The sequence below is a fragment of the Nicotiana tabacum genome, chromosome 11 (genome assembly GCF_000715075.1).
Source record: "Nicotiana tabacum cultivar K326 chromosome 11, ASM71507v2, whole genome shotgun sequence".
NCBI lineage: Eukaryota > Viridiplantae > Streptophyta > Magnoliopsida > Solanales > Solanaceae > Nicotiana > Nicotiana tabacum.
The window spans coordinates 23,632,514-23,647,064 of record NC_134090.1 but is presented as its reverse complement, the minus strand read 5'-3'; the positions used below and the strand labels follow the sequence as shown (position 1 = coordinate 23,647,064).

Below are 14,551 nucleotides of genomic sequence, written 5' to 3'. Positions count from 1 at the left end.
GATAAATTTTCAGATATGATATGATAGTTAGCATTTTAATATTTTCAGATATGAGATTTTCTTTATTGTAAAGATAGAAGTTATTTTCTTACAAGAAAAGAAGGTTATCTTTTTACCATTTTAAGAATTAAGCGTACGAATATTTGTATTTTTTATACGAGATTAGGAAAATTATAAGTTAAGAAAATATATGTATTTTTACATGAATGTTTTAATTAAATAATAGTGTTTGTATTAACTTTATATTGTACCACATTACCGTAATAGTAGGGTGTATAAAGTGTATTAAAAATAAGTAGAATTTTAAGTAGTTTGAGACAATTCTTAATTATGCGGATAAATTAATTGATTAACGTGTAACAGGACATTACCTGGTTAATTAATAAATTAGTATATAATAATTAAAATTTCCCCCCAAAAACGTGGCGGCAAGGAAAGCTAGCAAAACATGACTAAGGATCATGTTATCTTAGGTGGCTACCTAAGATGCCCTTTCCACTAAAGTACAAGACACCACTCTTAATTCAAAGCTGGTCTTTTTATATAAAATTGATCTCATTTGGATATAGAATAGAAAAAGAGATCAAATACATTTCCTATTAACATAAGACATCCCTCCTAATCCAAGGCATTCAAGAACAACTATCAATTCATTCGACTTAAATCAGTTTCTTCAGCAGCTCAATTAAGCCCATATTTTTCGGATTCTAGTTCTGATGAACAAAGTGGAAATACCCAAATGAAAAATAGTACCAATAATATTGTTGAGGTAAATTCTTATTGGGTCACTGAAATACTCAACAGTTTAAAGGAAGAGCCTGAAAATGCTTTATTATTTTTTCATCAATTAAAAGAAAGTGGGTTTAAACATGATGTACAAACTTATATGGCTATGGTTCGGACATTTTGTTATTGGGGTATGGATATGAAACTGGATTCTTTGTTTTTGGAGGTTATAATTTGTGGGGAAAAAAGGATTTGGGGTTTGAGGTTTCTGATTTGTTTGAGGAACTAGTGGAGGGGTTAAATGCTGAGGGCCCTAGTTCGTTGGTTCGGGATTTGGATGCATTGGTTAAGGCTTATGTGAGTTCAGGTATGTTAAGTGTATTCCTTCTTTCTTTTGGCATGATCCGAATAATAAAAATGAAACAAGCAAAATACGCAACTTTCATAAATGACTCTATTCATAGAAATACTAAGGGTGTTTATATTCTTGATTCCCCATGTGGATTATTATTTTATCATCTGTTCATAGGTCTCGGAAAATGCATAAGTTGATGAATTTTACTTCATGATATTACTCAAAGGCATAATGGTCTTATGACATTCCAAGAGATTTTATTAACGTACTTCTCATGCATTGCATTCATTTACATGTACATTGACCCATGACCAGATGACGTTATATACGCGTATATATGTATGTATATATATGTATATGGGATATGAGAAAATGTTACAGTATATATGTATATATATGTATATGGGATATGGGAAAAGGTTACGGCGTTATATACGCACCACCACCTGATCAGCTGGTATACATTGATGATTTTTCCCACATTGGCCGAGATGATATATGGGATGCCCTCAGAGGCTTGATGATGTTATGAACACATGTACATATGCACGACATGACATTCATACGCATATGCATGAAACTATAAGTATTTCATGATTTACAGAGTTATCCAGACTAATAGGTTGAGTCCTTTATTTTAAGTTTCTTCCATGTCATTTATATACTAATTTACATGCCTTACATACTCAATACATTATTCGTACTGACGTCCTTTTGTTGAGGACGCTGCATTCATGCCTGCAGGTATAGATAATCAGTTTTGACGAGCCCTCATAATAGATGAAATTGGTATTCAGCGAAGGATCAAGAAGACTCCATCTCATTTGGAGTGCAGCTGAGTCATCATGTCAAAATTTTGCTACATACTTATGGGTAGGTCAGTACCATGTCCTATTTTATGCCAAATAATCTTAAAGGCTTTGTAGACAGAGGTTCATTTTGTATAGTATGTTAGAGGCCTTGACGGCCCATATGTATTCATGTTTTGAGAAAAATGGTTCAGTGATACAATGTTATCCCACTTACAATTGTACATTACAAGTTGTGGTCATATCGCCCATGGTAGTTCCAAAAGGAATGAATGAGTTACAGAGTGGTTCGCTCGGGCTCGTGCGACACTGGGTGCCAGCCACGCCTCCCAAGGTTGGGGCGTGACAAAGTAGTATCAGAGCGAGTCGTGTCCTCGGGAGTCTACAAAGCCCCTAGTAGAGTCTCACTTATAGATGTGTTGCACGCCACATTTATAATTGAGAATCTATATGGAATTTAGGAAATATTACTTTTTTTTTGTTTCTAGATCGTGCCATAAAGCTGAGTCATAAGAAGTCAGTATAAAGTTTTCACTGAATTTTGTATGCACCAGAGGTGCTATCATAATAGAGCTTTAAGGTATAGATATAATTTCTACCTATGTGGAAGGGAGGTTATGAAAGAAATAGAAGATACAATGCAAGATTGAGAAGTAAGTAAGGTAAAGGTGAAGAAGATATGAGATACTCGAGTACAAAAGGTTGTGAATAGTCAAGACATCAGATATAGTTTTGGTTTTAGTTTAATTTACAGAGAAGACCCTAGTGAAAATTTTGTAAATCTCTAAGAGTTAACATTCAAGGACGAATGTTTCTAAAGGGAGGAAGGATGTTACACCCCCTACTTTAATATTAGGCGAGAAAAAAATGAGTCACGGTTCATCAATATTTTGACTTATCAATTTATTACTTGTTTTCTCCCTAAGTTTTATTATATGATGACAACAACAATAATGGATTTCTTTTTGACTCTTCGAACAAATGTCACTGTAGTTTGCAACTCAGAAGCTCGAATATGCAATATGCAATATTAAATTTCCCAAGTAATGTTATACTCTAGCAGGAGTTAAATTGCCGAAATGATGAGAACATTACCTATGGCCCTTCTGTTTATTCATATACGTAAATCCTAGAATATATCATTTTCCTTTAATTGTACCTTGCTTTAGCTATATGACTGAAAGAATTGACTTTAAAATTAAGTATCACTTTTATCCCTTTTTTATTTTTATAATTTTATGGCATTGCTAGTATTTTGTAACAACCTTGATACCGCTAGATATTATGTTAGTGTGGTATTTTTTTTAAGTGAAGTATTTTAGTAAAAGTTTTATAAGTATAATTTTGGATAGTTAGCATTTAATATTTTCAGATATGATAAATTATACACATAATATGAGAAATTTATGAGATTTTCTTTATTGTAAAGATGGAATTATTTTCTCACAAGAAAAGAAGGTTATCTTTTTACCATTTTAAGAATTAAGCGTACGAATATTTGTACTCTTTATACGAGATTAGGAAAATTATAAGTTAAAAAAATATATGTATTTTTACATGAATGTTTTAATTAAATAATAGTGTATGTATTAACTTTATATGGTACCACATGACCGTAATACTAGGGTGTATAAAGTGTATTAAAAATAAGTAAAATTTTAAGTAGTTTAAGATAATTCTTAATTATGCGGGTAAATTAGTTAATTAACGTATAACTGGACATTACCTAGTTAATTAATAAATTAGTATATAATAATTAAAATTTCCCCCCAAAAACGTGGCGGCAAGGAAAGCTAGCAAAACATGACTAAGATCATGTTAGCTTAGGTGGCTACCTAAGATGCCCTTTCCACTAAAGTACAAGACACCACTCTTAATTCAAAGCTGGTCTTTTTATATAAAATTGATCTCATTTGGATATAGAATAGAAAAAGAGATCAAATACATTTCCTATTAACATAAGACATCCCTCCTAATCCAAGGCATTCAAGAACAACTATCAATTCATTCGACTTAAATCAGTTTCTTCAGCAGCTCAATTAAGCCCATATTTTTCGGATTCTAGTTCTGATGAACAAAGTGGAAATACCCAAATGAAAAATAGTACCAATAATATTGTTGATGTAAATTCGTATTGGGTCACTGAAATGCTCAACAGTTTAAAGGATTAGCCTGAAAATGCTTTATTATTTTTTCGTCAATTAAAAGAAAGTGGGTTTAAACATGATGTACAAACTTATATGGCTATGGTTCGGACATTTTGTTATTGGGATATGAAACTGGATTCTTTGATTTTGTAGGTTATAATTTGTGGGAAAAAAAGGATTTGGGGTTTGAGGTTTCTGATTTGTTTGAGGAACTAGTGGACGGGTTAAATGCTGAGGGCCCTAGTTCGGTTGTTCGGGCTTTGGATGCATTGATAAAGGCTTATGTGAGTTCAGGTATGATAAGGCTATCCCTTTTTTCTTTTGGCATGATCCAAATAATACAAATAAAACGAGCAAAATACGCAACTTTCAAAAATAACTCTATTCATAGAAATATTAAGGGTGTTTATATTCTTGATTCCCCATGTGGACTATTATTTTATCATCTGTTCATGGGTCTTAGAAAATATGTAAGTTGATGAATTTTACTTCATGATATTACTCAAAGGCATAATGGTCTTATGACATTCCAAGAAATTTTATTAACGTACTTCTCATGCATTGCATTCATTTACATGTACATTGACCCATGACCAGATGACGTTATATACGCGTATATATGTATGTATATATATGTATATGGGATATGAGAAAAGGTTATGGCGTTATATACGCACCCCACCTGATCAGCTGGTATACATTGATGATTTTGCCCACAGTGACCGAGATGATATATGGGATGCCCTCAGAGGCTTGATGATGTGTCACGATCCTAACCCCAGACCCGGTCTTGATGGCGCCTCTCGTGAAGATAAGGCCAACCGACACAAACCCCCAAATTAATTAACAGATATAATAATTCATAATCAAGTCCTTAATAATGATAAATCCCAAAATAGAGTGAAATATATCAACTGCGAAAAACAAACATTGTCCGACATCGGGGTGTCACCAGTCATGAGCATCTAAACATGTGTCTAAGAGTCTGAAAGAGTTTATACAGCCTATTACAGAACTAGAAACAGAAAGTAAGATAGGAGGGAGAAACACTGGGCTGCGAACGTCGAGCAGCTACCTAGTGGACTCCGAATAGCCTGCTGGAAGCAATCAAACCTCACTGGCGGGCCCCGAAGCTACTGAATCTGCACACAGGGTGCAGGGAGTAAAGTGAGTACTCCAACTCAGTGAGTAATAAAAATAAATGAAGACTGAGCGATAAGAAAACATGTAAAACACAACAAAATGCTACAAAGAGGCAGTGTAATACCAATACAACTCAATAAAACAGTGAAATCTTATAACTTAGTTCAGTATAATATTCTTTAAAACACCTTTTTAACAGTTAAATAAGTAAATGAAAAGCAGCGAGAAAAAATAAACACCTAAAATCAGCCCCTCGGGCACAATATCAACAGAATCAGCCCCTCGGGCAATAACATGAAACAACACCAGCCTCTCGGGCTATATCACATATCACACTGGGTACCCGCGCTCACTGGGTACCCGCGCTCACTGGGGATGTACAGACTCCGGAAGGGGCCCCTTACGACCCAAGCGCAATATCAAGCCATCTAGTGGCATAATCAATAGGCTCTTGGCCTTATATCAAGCCACCTTGTGGCGTATAACTCAGGCTCTCAGCCTCATAATCATAATAAGTACAACATTATCGCGGTGTGCAGCCCGATCCCATAATAATCCTCACAACACAGGCCCTCAGCCCTGCTCAGTCAGAAATCTCTAAAAGCCACTCGGGCACAGTAAAACATGATGCTCAGCCAAAAATATCATTTAAAGTGTTAACACAGAGAAAACATGGTTGAGTTATGAAAACAGTAAAATTTAGCATGACTGAGTACAGATATAAAATTAAAACAGTGAGGAAATAGCAGTAAAAATCCCCTAAGGGTCCAATCAGTTGGCACGAGGCCCAAATATGACATTCAGCCTAAAGCATGATGATAACAAATAGTTTTCAATGAAATACGCAGTAAAACAGTCATTCGGGACGGACTACGTCACAATCCCCAACAGTGCACGACCCCACGCTCGTCATCTAGCGAGTGTGTCACCTCAAAATAGCATAACAATGTGTAATCCGGGGTTTCATACCCTTAAGACAATATTTACAATCATTACTCTCCTCTATCCGGTCCAAACTCTAGCCCGCGATGTCCTTGCCTCTCGAATCGGCCTCCGGATGCTCCAAATCTAACCAAAATCAGTATATAAACATCAAAATGTGCTAAGAGAATAAAGCTCACTCGAAAGAAATCAAAATACAATGCAAATCCCGAAATTGACCAAACCTAACCCCCGGACCCATGTCTCGAAATTCGATAAAATTTATAACAATCAACTCCTTATCTCTCCACGAGTTCATACATATCAAAAGTACTAAAATCCGACCACAAATGACCACTTAAACCCTTGCTCAAAGGTCTCCAATCTCAAGCCCTAGTTTCCCAATTTTAACCCTTAAATTCCATAAATTTTGAAGCCAAATCAATGAAATAACACCATAGAAACGAGTTTAGGGTCCAAAAACCTTACCTCTATGAAATCCCCTAGAAATCCCTCTTCAAATAGCTCCCTCAAGCTCAAACCCGTATGAAAATGGTGAAGAATAACTCAAAAATCGTGACGGAAACCTTTTATACCTTCTGGCCCAGGCTTTTTGCATCTGCGACCCTTCCTCCGCTTCTGCGGTACTGTTTCTGCGGTCAAATGCACCGCATCTGCGATTCTCACTAAAGCGCCCATTTCCACATCCACGACCAAAAAGCCGCACCTGCGCCACCGTAGGTGCGATCGAGCAGCCGCTTCTGTGGTCCCAGCCCCACATGGCCAATTCTGCATCTGTGACCATGTGTGCGCTTCTGGGAGCCTGCACCTGCGGTCCCCTAGCCGTAGGTGCGGTTATGACAGCAAATGGGAAAACTTCAGCTGCCAAAACCAAACTCAATCCTTCTGTCAACCATCCGAAATCACCCTGAGGCCCCAGGGACCTCAACCAATAGCACAAACAAGTCATATACCACTATTCAAACTTATAGCAATTTTCAAAACACCTCAAACAACATCAAATCAACCAAAACACATCGGGTTCAAGCCTAAGGTTCCAAAAATCTTCCGAATTACGCTTTTGATCAAAAAGTCTATCAAACCACGTCCGAATAACCTGAAATTTTGCACACACATCCCAAATGACATAACGGACCTACTGCAACTCCCGGAATTCCATTCTGACCCCGATATCAAAATCTCACCTATCAACCGGAAAACGCCAAAATTCTAATTTCGCCAATTCCAACCTAAATCTACTACGGACCTCCAAAACACGTTCCGATCACACTCCTAAGTCCCAAATCAACTCCCGAAGCTATCCGAACCATCAGAACTCACATTCGAGCCCTTTATCACATAAGTCAATATCGGATTGACTTTTCCAACTTAAGCTTACTCAAAAAGATAAAGTGTCTCAAACCTTACCAAAACCGTTTTGGATTCGAACCGACTAACCCGATACCTCATAACACGAATAAACAAAGCATAAAGAAGCAGAAAAGGGAATAATGGAGCGGTAACTCATGAAATGACCGGCCGTGTCATTAAATCCTCCCCCTCTTAAACAAATGTTCGTCCTCGAACGGGTCAAGAAACATACCTGAAGCCTCAAATAGGTGAGGATACCTGCTCCGCATCCCCCGCTCGGTCTCCCAGGTAGCCTCCTCTAGGGCCGACCTCTCCACTGCACTTTCACTAAAGTTATATCCTTTGACCTCAACTTCCGAACCTAACGCTCCAAAATAGCCACTGGCTCCGCATCATAAACCAAATAACCATCTAAATGAACCGTTCTGACATCCAAAACATGAGACGGATCCCCAATATACTTCTGGAGCATAGAAACATGAAATACCAGATGCACACTCGACAAGCTGGGTGGCAAAGCAAGATCATAAGCCACCTTCCCAATCCTCCAAAGCACCTCAAAAGGCCCAATAAATCGAGGACTCAATTTACCCTTCTTCCCAAATCTCACAACACCCTTCATGGGTGAAACCTTAAACATAACCTTTTCACTAACCATGTAGAACACATCCCAAACCTTCCTATCAGCATAACTCTTTTGTCTTGACTGCGCGGTACGAAGCCTCTCCTGAATCACCTTCACCTTGTCTAAAGTATTCTGCACAAAATCCGTACCCAATAGTCTAGCCTCACCCGGCTCAAACCAACCAACTGGAGATCTACACCACCTCCCATACAAAGCCTGATATGGAGCCATCTGAATACTCGACTGATAACTGTTGTTATAAGAAAACTCTGCGAGCGGTAAAAACTAATCCCATGACCCTCCGAAATCAATGACACAAGCACGCAATGTCCTCTAATATCTAAATAGTGCGCTCGGACTGCCCGTTCGTCTGAGGGTGAAAAATTATGCTCAACTCAACCTGAGTACCCAACTCTTGCTACACAGTCCTCCAAAAATGTGAGGTAAACTGAGTGCCCTGTTTGAAATGATGGAAACTGGGACACCATGCAAACGAACAATCTCCCGGATATAGATCTCTGCCAACCGCTCTGAAGAATAGGTAGTACTCATAGGGATGAAGTGCGCGGACTTGGTCAACCGATCCACAATCATCCAAATAGCATCGAACTTCTTCAAAGTCCATGGGAGACCAACTACAAAGTCCATGGTGATCCACTCCCACTTCCATTCTGGAATATCCATCTGCTGAAGCAAGCCACCCGGTCTCTGATGCTCATATTTCACCTGCTGATAATTGAGACACCGAGCTACAAATCCCACAATGTCCTTCTTCATTCTCCTCCACCAATAATACTGTCTCAGATCCTGATACATCTTCGCAACACCCGAATAAATGGAATACTGCGAGCTATGGGCTCCTCCAGAATCAACTCCCAAAGCCCATCTATATTGGGCATACATATCCGGCCCTGCATCCTCAACACCCCATCATCACCAATAGTCACATCTCTGGCATCATCGTGCTGAACTCTGTCCTTAAGGACACGCAAATGAGGATCATCATTCTGGAACTCTCTGATGTGATCATATAAGGAAGACCGAGAAATCATACAAGCCAATACCCGACTGGGCTCCGAAATATCTAACCTCACGAACCGATTGGTCAAGGCCTGAATATCAACTGCAAGAGGTATCTCCCCAACTGGAATATATGCCAAACTCCCCATACTTACTGCCTTCTGGCTCAAAGCATCGGCCACCATATTGGCCTTCCCCGAATGGTACAAAATAGTAATATCATAATCCTTTAGCAACTCCAACCATCTTCGCTGCCTCAAATTGAGATCATTCTCCTTGAACAAGTGCTGGAGGCTACGATGATCAGTAAACACCTCACAAGACACACCATACAAGTAATGCCTCTAAATCTTCAACACGTGAACAATGCAACCAACTCCAAATCATGAATAAGGTAGTTCTTCTCATGGGGCTTCAACTGACGAGAAGCATAATCAATAACTCTATCCTCCTGCATCAATACACACCCAATACCAACTCTTGAAGCATCACAATACACGGTATATAAACCTGAAGCTGATGGCAAAACTAACACTGGAGTTGTGGTCAAGGTAGTCTTGAGCTTCTGAAAGCTTTCCTTACACTCATCCGACCACCTTAAAAGAGCACCCTTTTAAGTCAACTTGGTCAAGGGCGATGCGATAAATGAAAATCCTTGAACAAAACGACGGTAATAACCCGCCAAACCAAGAAAGCTGCAAATATCTATGGCTGAGGACGGTCTGGGCCAACTCTGAACCGCCTCTATCTTCTTCGAATCAACCTGAATACCCTCGCTAGACACCACGTGCCCCATGAAAGCCACTGAACTGAGCTAGAACTCACACTTGAAAAACTTTGCATAAACTTCTCCTCCCTCAATCTCTGCAACACAAATCTCAAATGCTCCGCGTGCTCCTCCTAACTACGCGAATATACCAGAATATCATCAATGAAAACAATGACAAACGAGTCGAGATAAGGCCGAAACACGCTGTTCATCAAATGCATGAATGTTGCTGGGGCATTAGTCAACCCAAAAAACATCACCAAGAACTCATAATGACCATATCGGGTCCTGAAAGTTATCTTAAGAATATCCGAGTCCCTGATCTTCAACTGGTGATAACCTGAATGGAGATCAATCTTGGAGAACACTCTCGCTCCCTGAAGCTAGTCAAACAATTCATTGATACGAAACAAAAGATACTTGTTCTTAATTGTAACCTTGTTCAACTGCATGTAGTCAATGCACATCCTCATAGTGCTATCCTTCTTCTTCACAAATAGAATAGGCGCACCCCAAGGCGATACCCTAGGCCGAATGAACCCCTTATCAAGGAGTTCCTGAAGCTGCTCCTTTAACTCCTTCAACTCTGCTGGTGCCATACGATACGGCGGAATAGAAATGGGTTGAGTGCCCGGCACCAGGTCTATACCAAAATCAATATCCCTGTCTGGTGGCATGCCCGATAGGTCTACAGGAAATACATCGGGAAAATCTCTCACAACTGGAACATAAACAATACTAGGAGTCTCTGCACCGACATCCCTCACAAAGTCTTAATATGAAAGACAACCCTTCCCAACCATACGCTGGGACTTTAAGAATGAAATCACCCTACTGGGAACATAATCAGTCAAACCTCTCCACTCAATTCATGGTACACCCGTCATAGCCAATGTCACTATCTTAGCATGACAGTCCAAAATAGCACGACACGGAGATAGCCAATCCATTCCCAATATTACATCAAAGTCCACCATACAAAGTAATAACAGGTCCACTCGAGTCTCCAGACCCCCATTAGTCACCACACATGACCGGTACACACGGTCTACAATAACAGTATCACCCACTGGAGTAGATACACGAACAAATGTAATAAGAGACTCACGGGGCATATCCAAATAACGAGCAAAGTATGATGACACATAAGAATAAGTGGAACCGGGATCAAATAATACAAAGGCATCTCTGTGGCAGACTAAGACAATACCTGTGATCACATCATCTGAAGCAATAACATCGGGCCTAGATGGGAGTGCATAGAAACGATCTTGGCCGCCACTTGATCGACCTCCCCCTCTAGGGCAACCCCTAGCTGACTAACCTCCACCCCTAGCTAGCTGGGTGGGTGGTGGTGAAGTAACAGGCGCTGAAGCCGATGGCTGACTCCTTTGTTAAGATGAACCCCCAAGACGACGAGGACACCGCCTCCATATATAACCCATCTCTCCACACTCATAGCAACTCCCGAGTGCTGGAGACGGGGACTGAAGGGAACCCCTAGCACCGGAATGACTAGCAGATGCACCTGGCATAGAAGATCCCTAAACTGATGGAGCACAGGACGAACTCTAAGCTGGATGGGCACTAAGTGATGATTGGCCATGATGAGTGTAAGCACGTGATTTTTGCTTCACGGACCATCGCTCCAAAAGAAAATAAAAATAGTGGCAAAAGGCTTCGCTGTACAATTTTTCGGTCTTTCCGTGACATGTTTTGTTAGTCGTTTGTGAGTCTGTCCATTTTGCATCTAGTCATTATCAAACAAAAATACAAAAAAATATATGTGGCGTTAAAAGAAAATTCAAAAATATAAATATATGTGCATCGTCCGTTTTAGGTTGTGATTTAACTTACTTGGTATGATAATTATGTTGAAATGCCATATTGTTATTTTTGTTTTATTAGTTATTTTTATTTTTTATTTTATTTTTATTTTTCTTTAAATTGGAAAAACAAAAGAAAGTTGAAATCAATTTGGGCCAAAAATAAAGACAAAAACAAGCCCAAACCAACGATCTGACCCGGTCCAGACCAGGCCTGCCCAGGCACCTCCTGAAACGACGTCGTTTCAGGCAAATCAATCTGAGCCGTCCGTCCCAGCCGATCCAACGGTTCAGGACCTCTTTCAGCGACCCATGTTCAAACCCGACCCAAATAACCAACCTAACCCAACCCCTCACTTAAACCAAACGACCCCGTTTAACTGTCAAACGACCCCGTCTCATTTCTCAGCATCAGATCCAAGCCGTTGAGATCATCTGATCTAACGGCTCAGATCCAATCCCATAGACCATATATAAACCTTCCCTTATACCCACGCCCCCTATACCAACACCCCACCCCTTCGTCCCCAAGTCGAACCCGGACCTCCCATTAGAAACCCTAGCCGCCCTCGTCTCCCTCGCCATTAAAGCCGGCGGCACGAACGCCGGTGACCACCTCCTGAACACCCTAAGACCCCCTCATTCTCCTGAACATGGATCTGTTACCCTCTTGCCTCGAATCACCTTCCCTCGTCTCGAATCTTCGTTTGAAGATTTGAGTCGAACCCGGACCTATGCCAAACCACCCCATCTCCATACCAGACATTCCCCTGACCTTCCTCGTGACCAAACCAAGCTTGGTTTGGTCCGAATCTACCCACAACTCCTAAAAATCCAGATCTGGAAATCCAGAACTTGAAACACATGCACCTGGGGAACCCGGCCGGTTTGGACATGGGTTTGAGGTCTAATAGACCTTAATCAAGGTGTTCTCATGTGAGAACACCCTGATTAAAGTTTGTTCGGCCTCAGAAGTTCGAAGTTGAATCAGATTTGGGTCTGTTTGATTTAAACATTTTTGGTAAGTTTTCCTTTCTTTTGTTTTATTTCTAAATAAGTTGTCAGCATATTTCTTTGTGTTTGTTTGTTATTTTTGTTATTTTTCATTCGGATTTCTTTCTTCTCTGTAAAGACCTTTTATTTGGTCGATTGTGTTCTGTGTATGATTTAAATGTATCCTATGATAAGCATGTCCGATTAGTATAGTCGTCGCATGAATAGCTTATATAGGTTCCCAGTAATTGAACACAAAATTGTCTGATGCCCTTTAGGTCCCCGAACGTGTTATTTATATGAGCGACTGATTATTACCTGTTATAATTAGTATAGTCGACTCGATAAATGTCGTTGATTAGTTTCTATAACTAATGAATCGAACGAGCTAATAAGGTCACATGACTAATTGAACGTTGCCACTACCTGAATGCCCCAGCATTGTTTAAAATGGTTGGTTTGCCTTGTAAAAATGACTGAAAAGGTTCAGTCCAGGCAGTCTTAAATCTGAACTTTCGTCAGTTCAAAAATGCCCTGAGGCTGCAATAGGCTGGGCAGTAATAATCAAGGTTAAGCAGGGGTATTCTGGGGTGTTAAAAGGGCAGAAAGATTAGTTTAAATGAGCTGACAAGTAGGGTACTGATTTAGGATTAAACTAATACCAATGGGGAACAAGACACAAGAGTATGGGGTTTAAAATGAATAATGCCCATAACTCTTGATTAAACAAAAGCCAAGCGTGGGGAACAAAGGGGCTGGCACCAAAGATGCTTAGGCATGGGCTTTAAAGGGTATGGGCAGACTGCAAGTTGCAGATGGGGGGGCAGCTTAGCTGCACTTGGTCACTTTGGCTTATAAATAGGCCATTTGAGAACTGAAAAAGGGCTGGACTTTAGTCTTCAGAAAAAGGGAGAATTTTGAGTCTTAAGGCTGGAATCTTTAAGTCTTAAGAAAGATTTGTGAGTTAAAAGAAAAGGCTGAAAACATAAGAGAGGTTTGAGTAAGACATTGTAACCAAACACTGCCTGAAAGTGGTATAAGAGTGCATTTTGGTCAAGCTGTCTTGGCCAAGTTCTGTTGCTTGCATTGACTGAGTTGTTTGTGGTTGTTGAACTGTTGGTTTTACTGCATTTGAACCCTCAGTTACTGCTGCTATTTCTTTACTTTTTCCTGGGATTACTGGCTTGGCACTCGACTATTTGCTAGTCCTTGTATTCTGGGAGATCACTGTTGGTTGTCTGTGGCTGTGGAAAACACTTGGTTCAGTTGGTTGTTGCTGTGTTGTTGCTGTGTATCTGTTGTTGCTGTGTTTACTGCATACTGCCTAGCTGACCATTCCTTCCTTCTTTGTCTTCCATACCAGGTACACAATTAATACCACAAATGTAACTGAAAGTTTGAGCATGAATGTAAAAGAGAGGACATGCAGATTTTTTTTTCTTATATATGTACATGAACTGTTACTCTAAATGTCATAAAATAGTTACATTTTTGTTTGGGCAATAGAAGCAGCCTGCATACTAAGTATATCAATGTAGGTTAACGAATGCTAGCCTTGTATGTATACTGCTAGGGGAAAATATGCCCAGTGTAATAAGTTGTATTTCAGACTCAGTCTGATGGTGTAGTATATTCTCTAATGTGGGCCAAATAGGAAAGCTATCCGTTTTAGTTAAAGTTCTTTCTCCTTTTGCCATAGTGTCACATAAATTGATAAATTCATTTCACAAAACAAAGAATCAGTTCAGGGCCTCAACCTCATGAAGGTCGAGCCCAAATCGAAGCAAACCAAGTAGGCCCGCGTAGAACAGGCAGAGGCCCAGGTCTGGCCTATCACGCATGGGCT

General features: G+C 39.9%; 1 long non-coding RNA gene across 2 annotated transcripts; it reads left to right on the top strand.

The window, feature by feature from the left end:
* Positions 1–551: 551 nt before the first annotated feature.
* LOC107809543 (uncharacterized) lies at positions 552–14,201 on the top strand. Of its 2 annotated transcripts, none has more exons than XR_012696471.1 (4): positions 552–1,093; positions 1,826–1,954; positions 4,191–4,331; positions 14,069–14,201. It is a non-coding gene; the product is annotated as an uncharacterized LOC107809543 (long non-coding RNA). The 2 variants fall into 2 exon arrangements; XR_012696470.1 differs by having other exon boundaries at positions 1,826–1,958.
* The last annotated feature ends 350 nt before the right edge of the window (positions 14,202–14,551 follow it).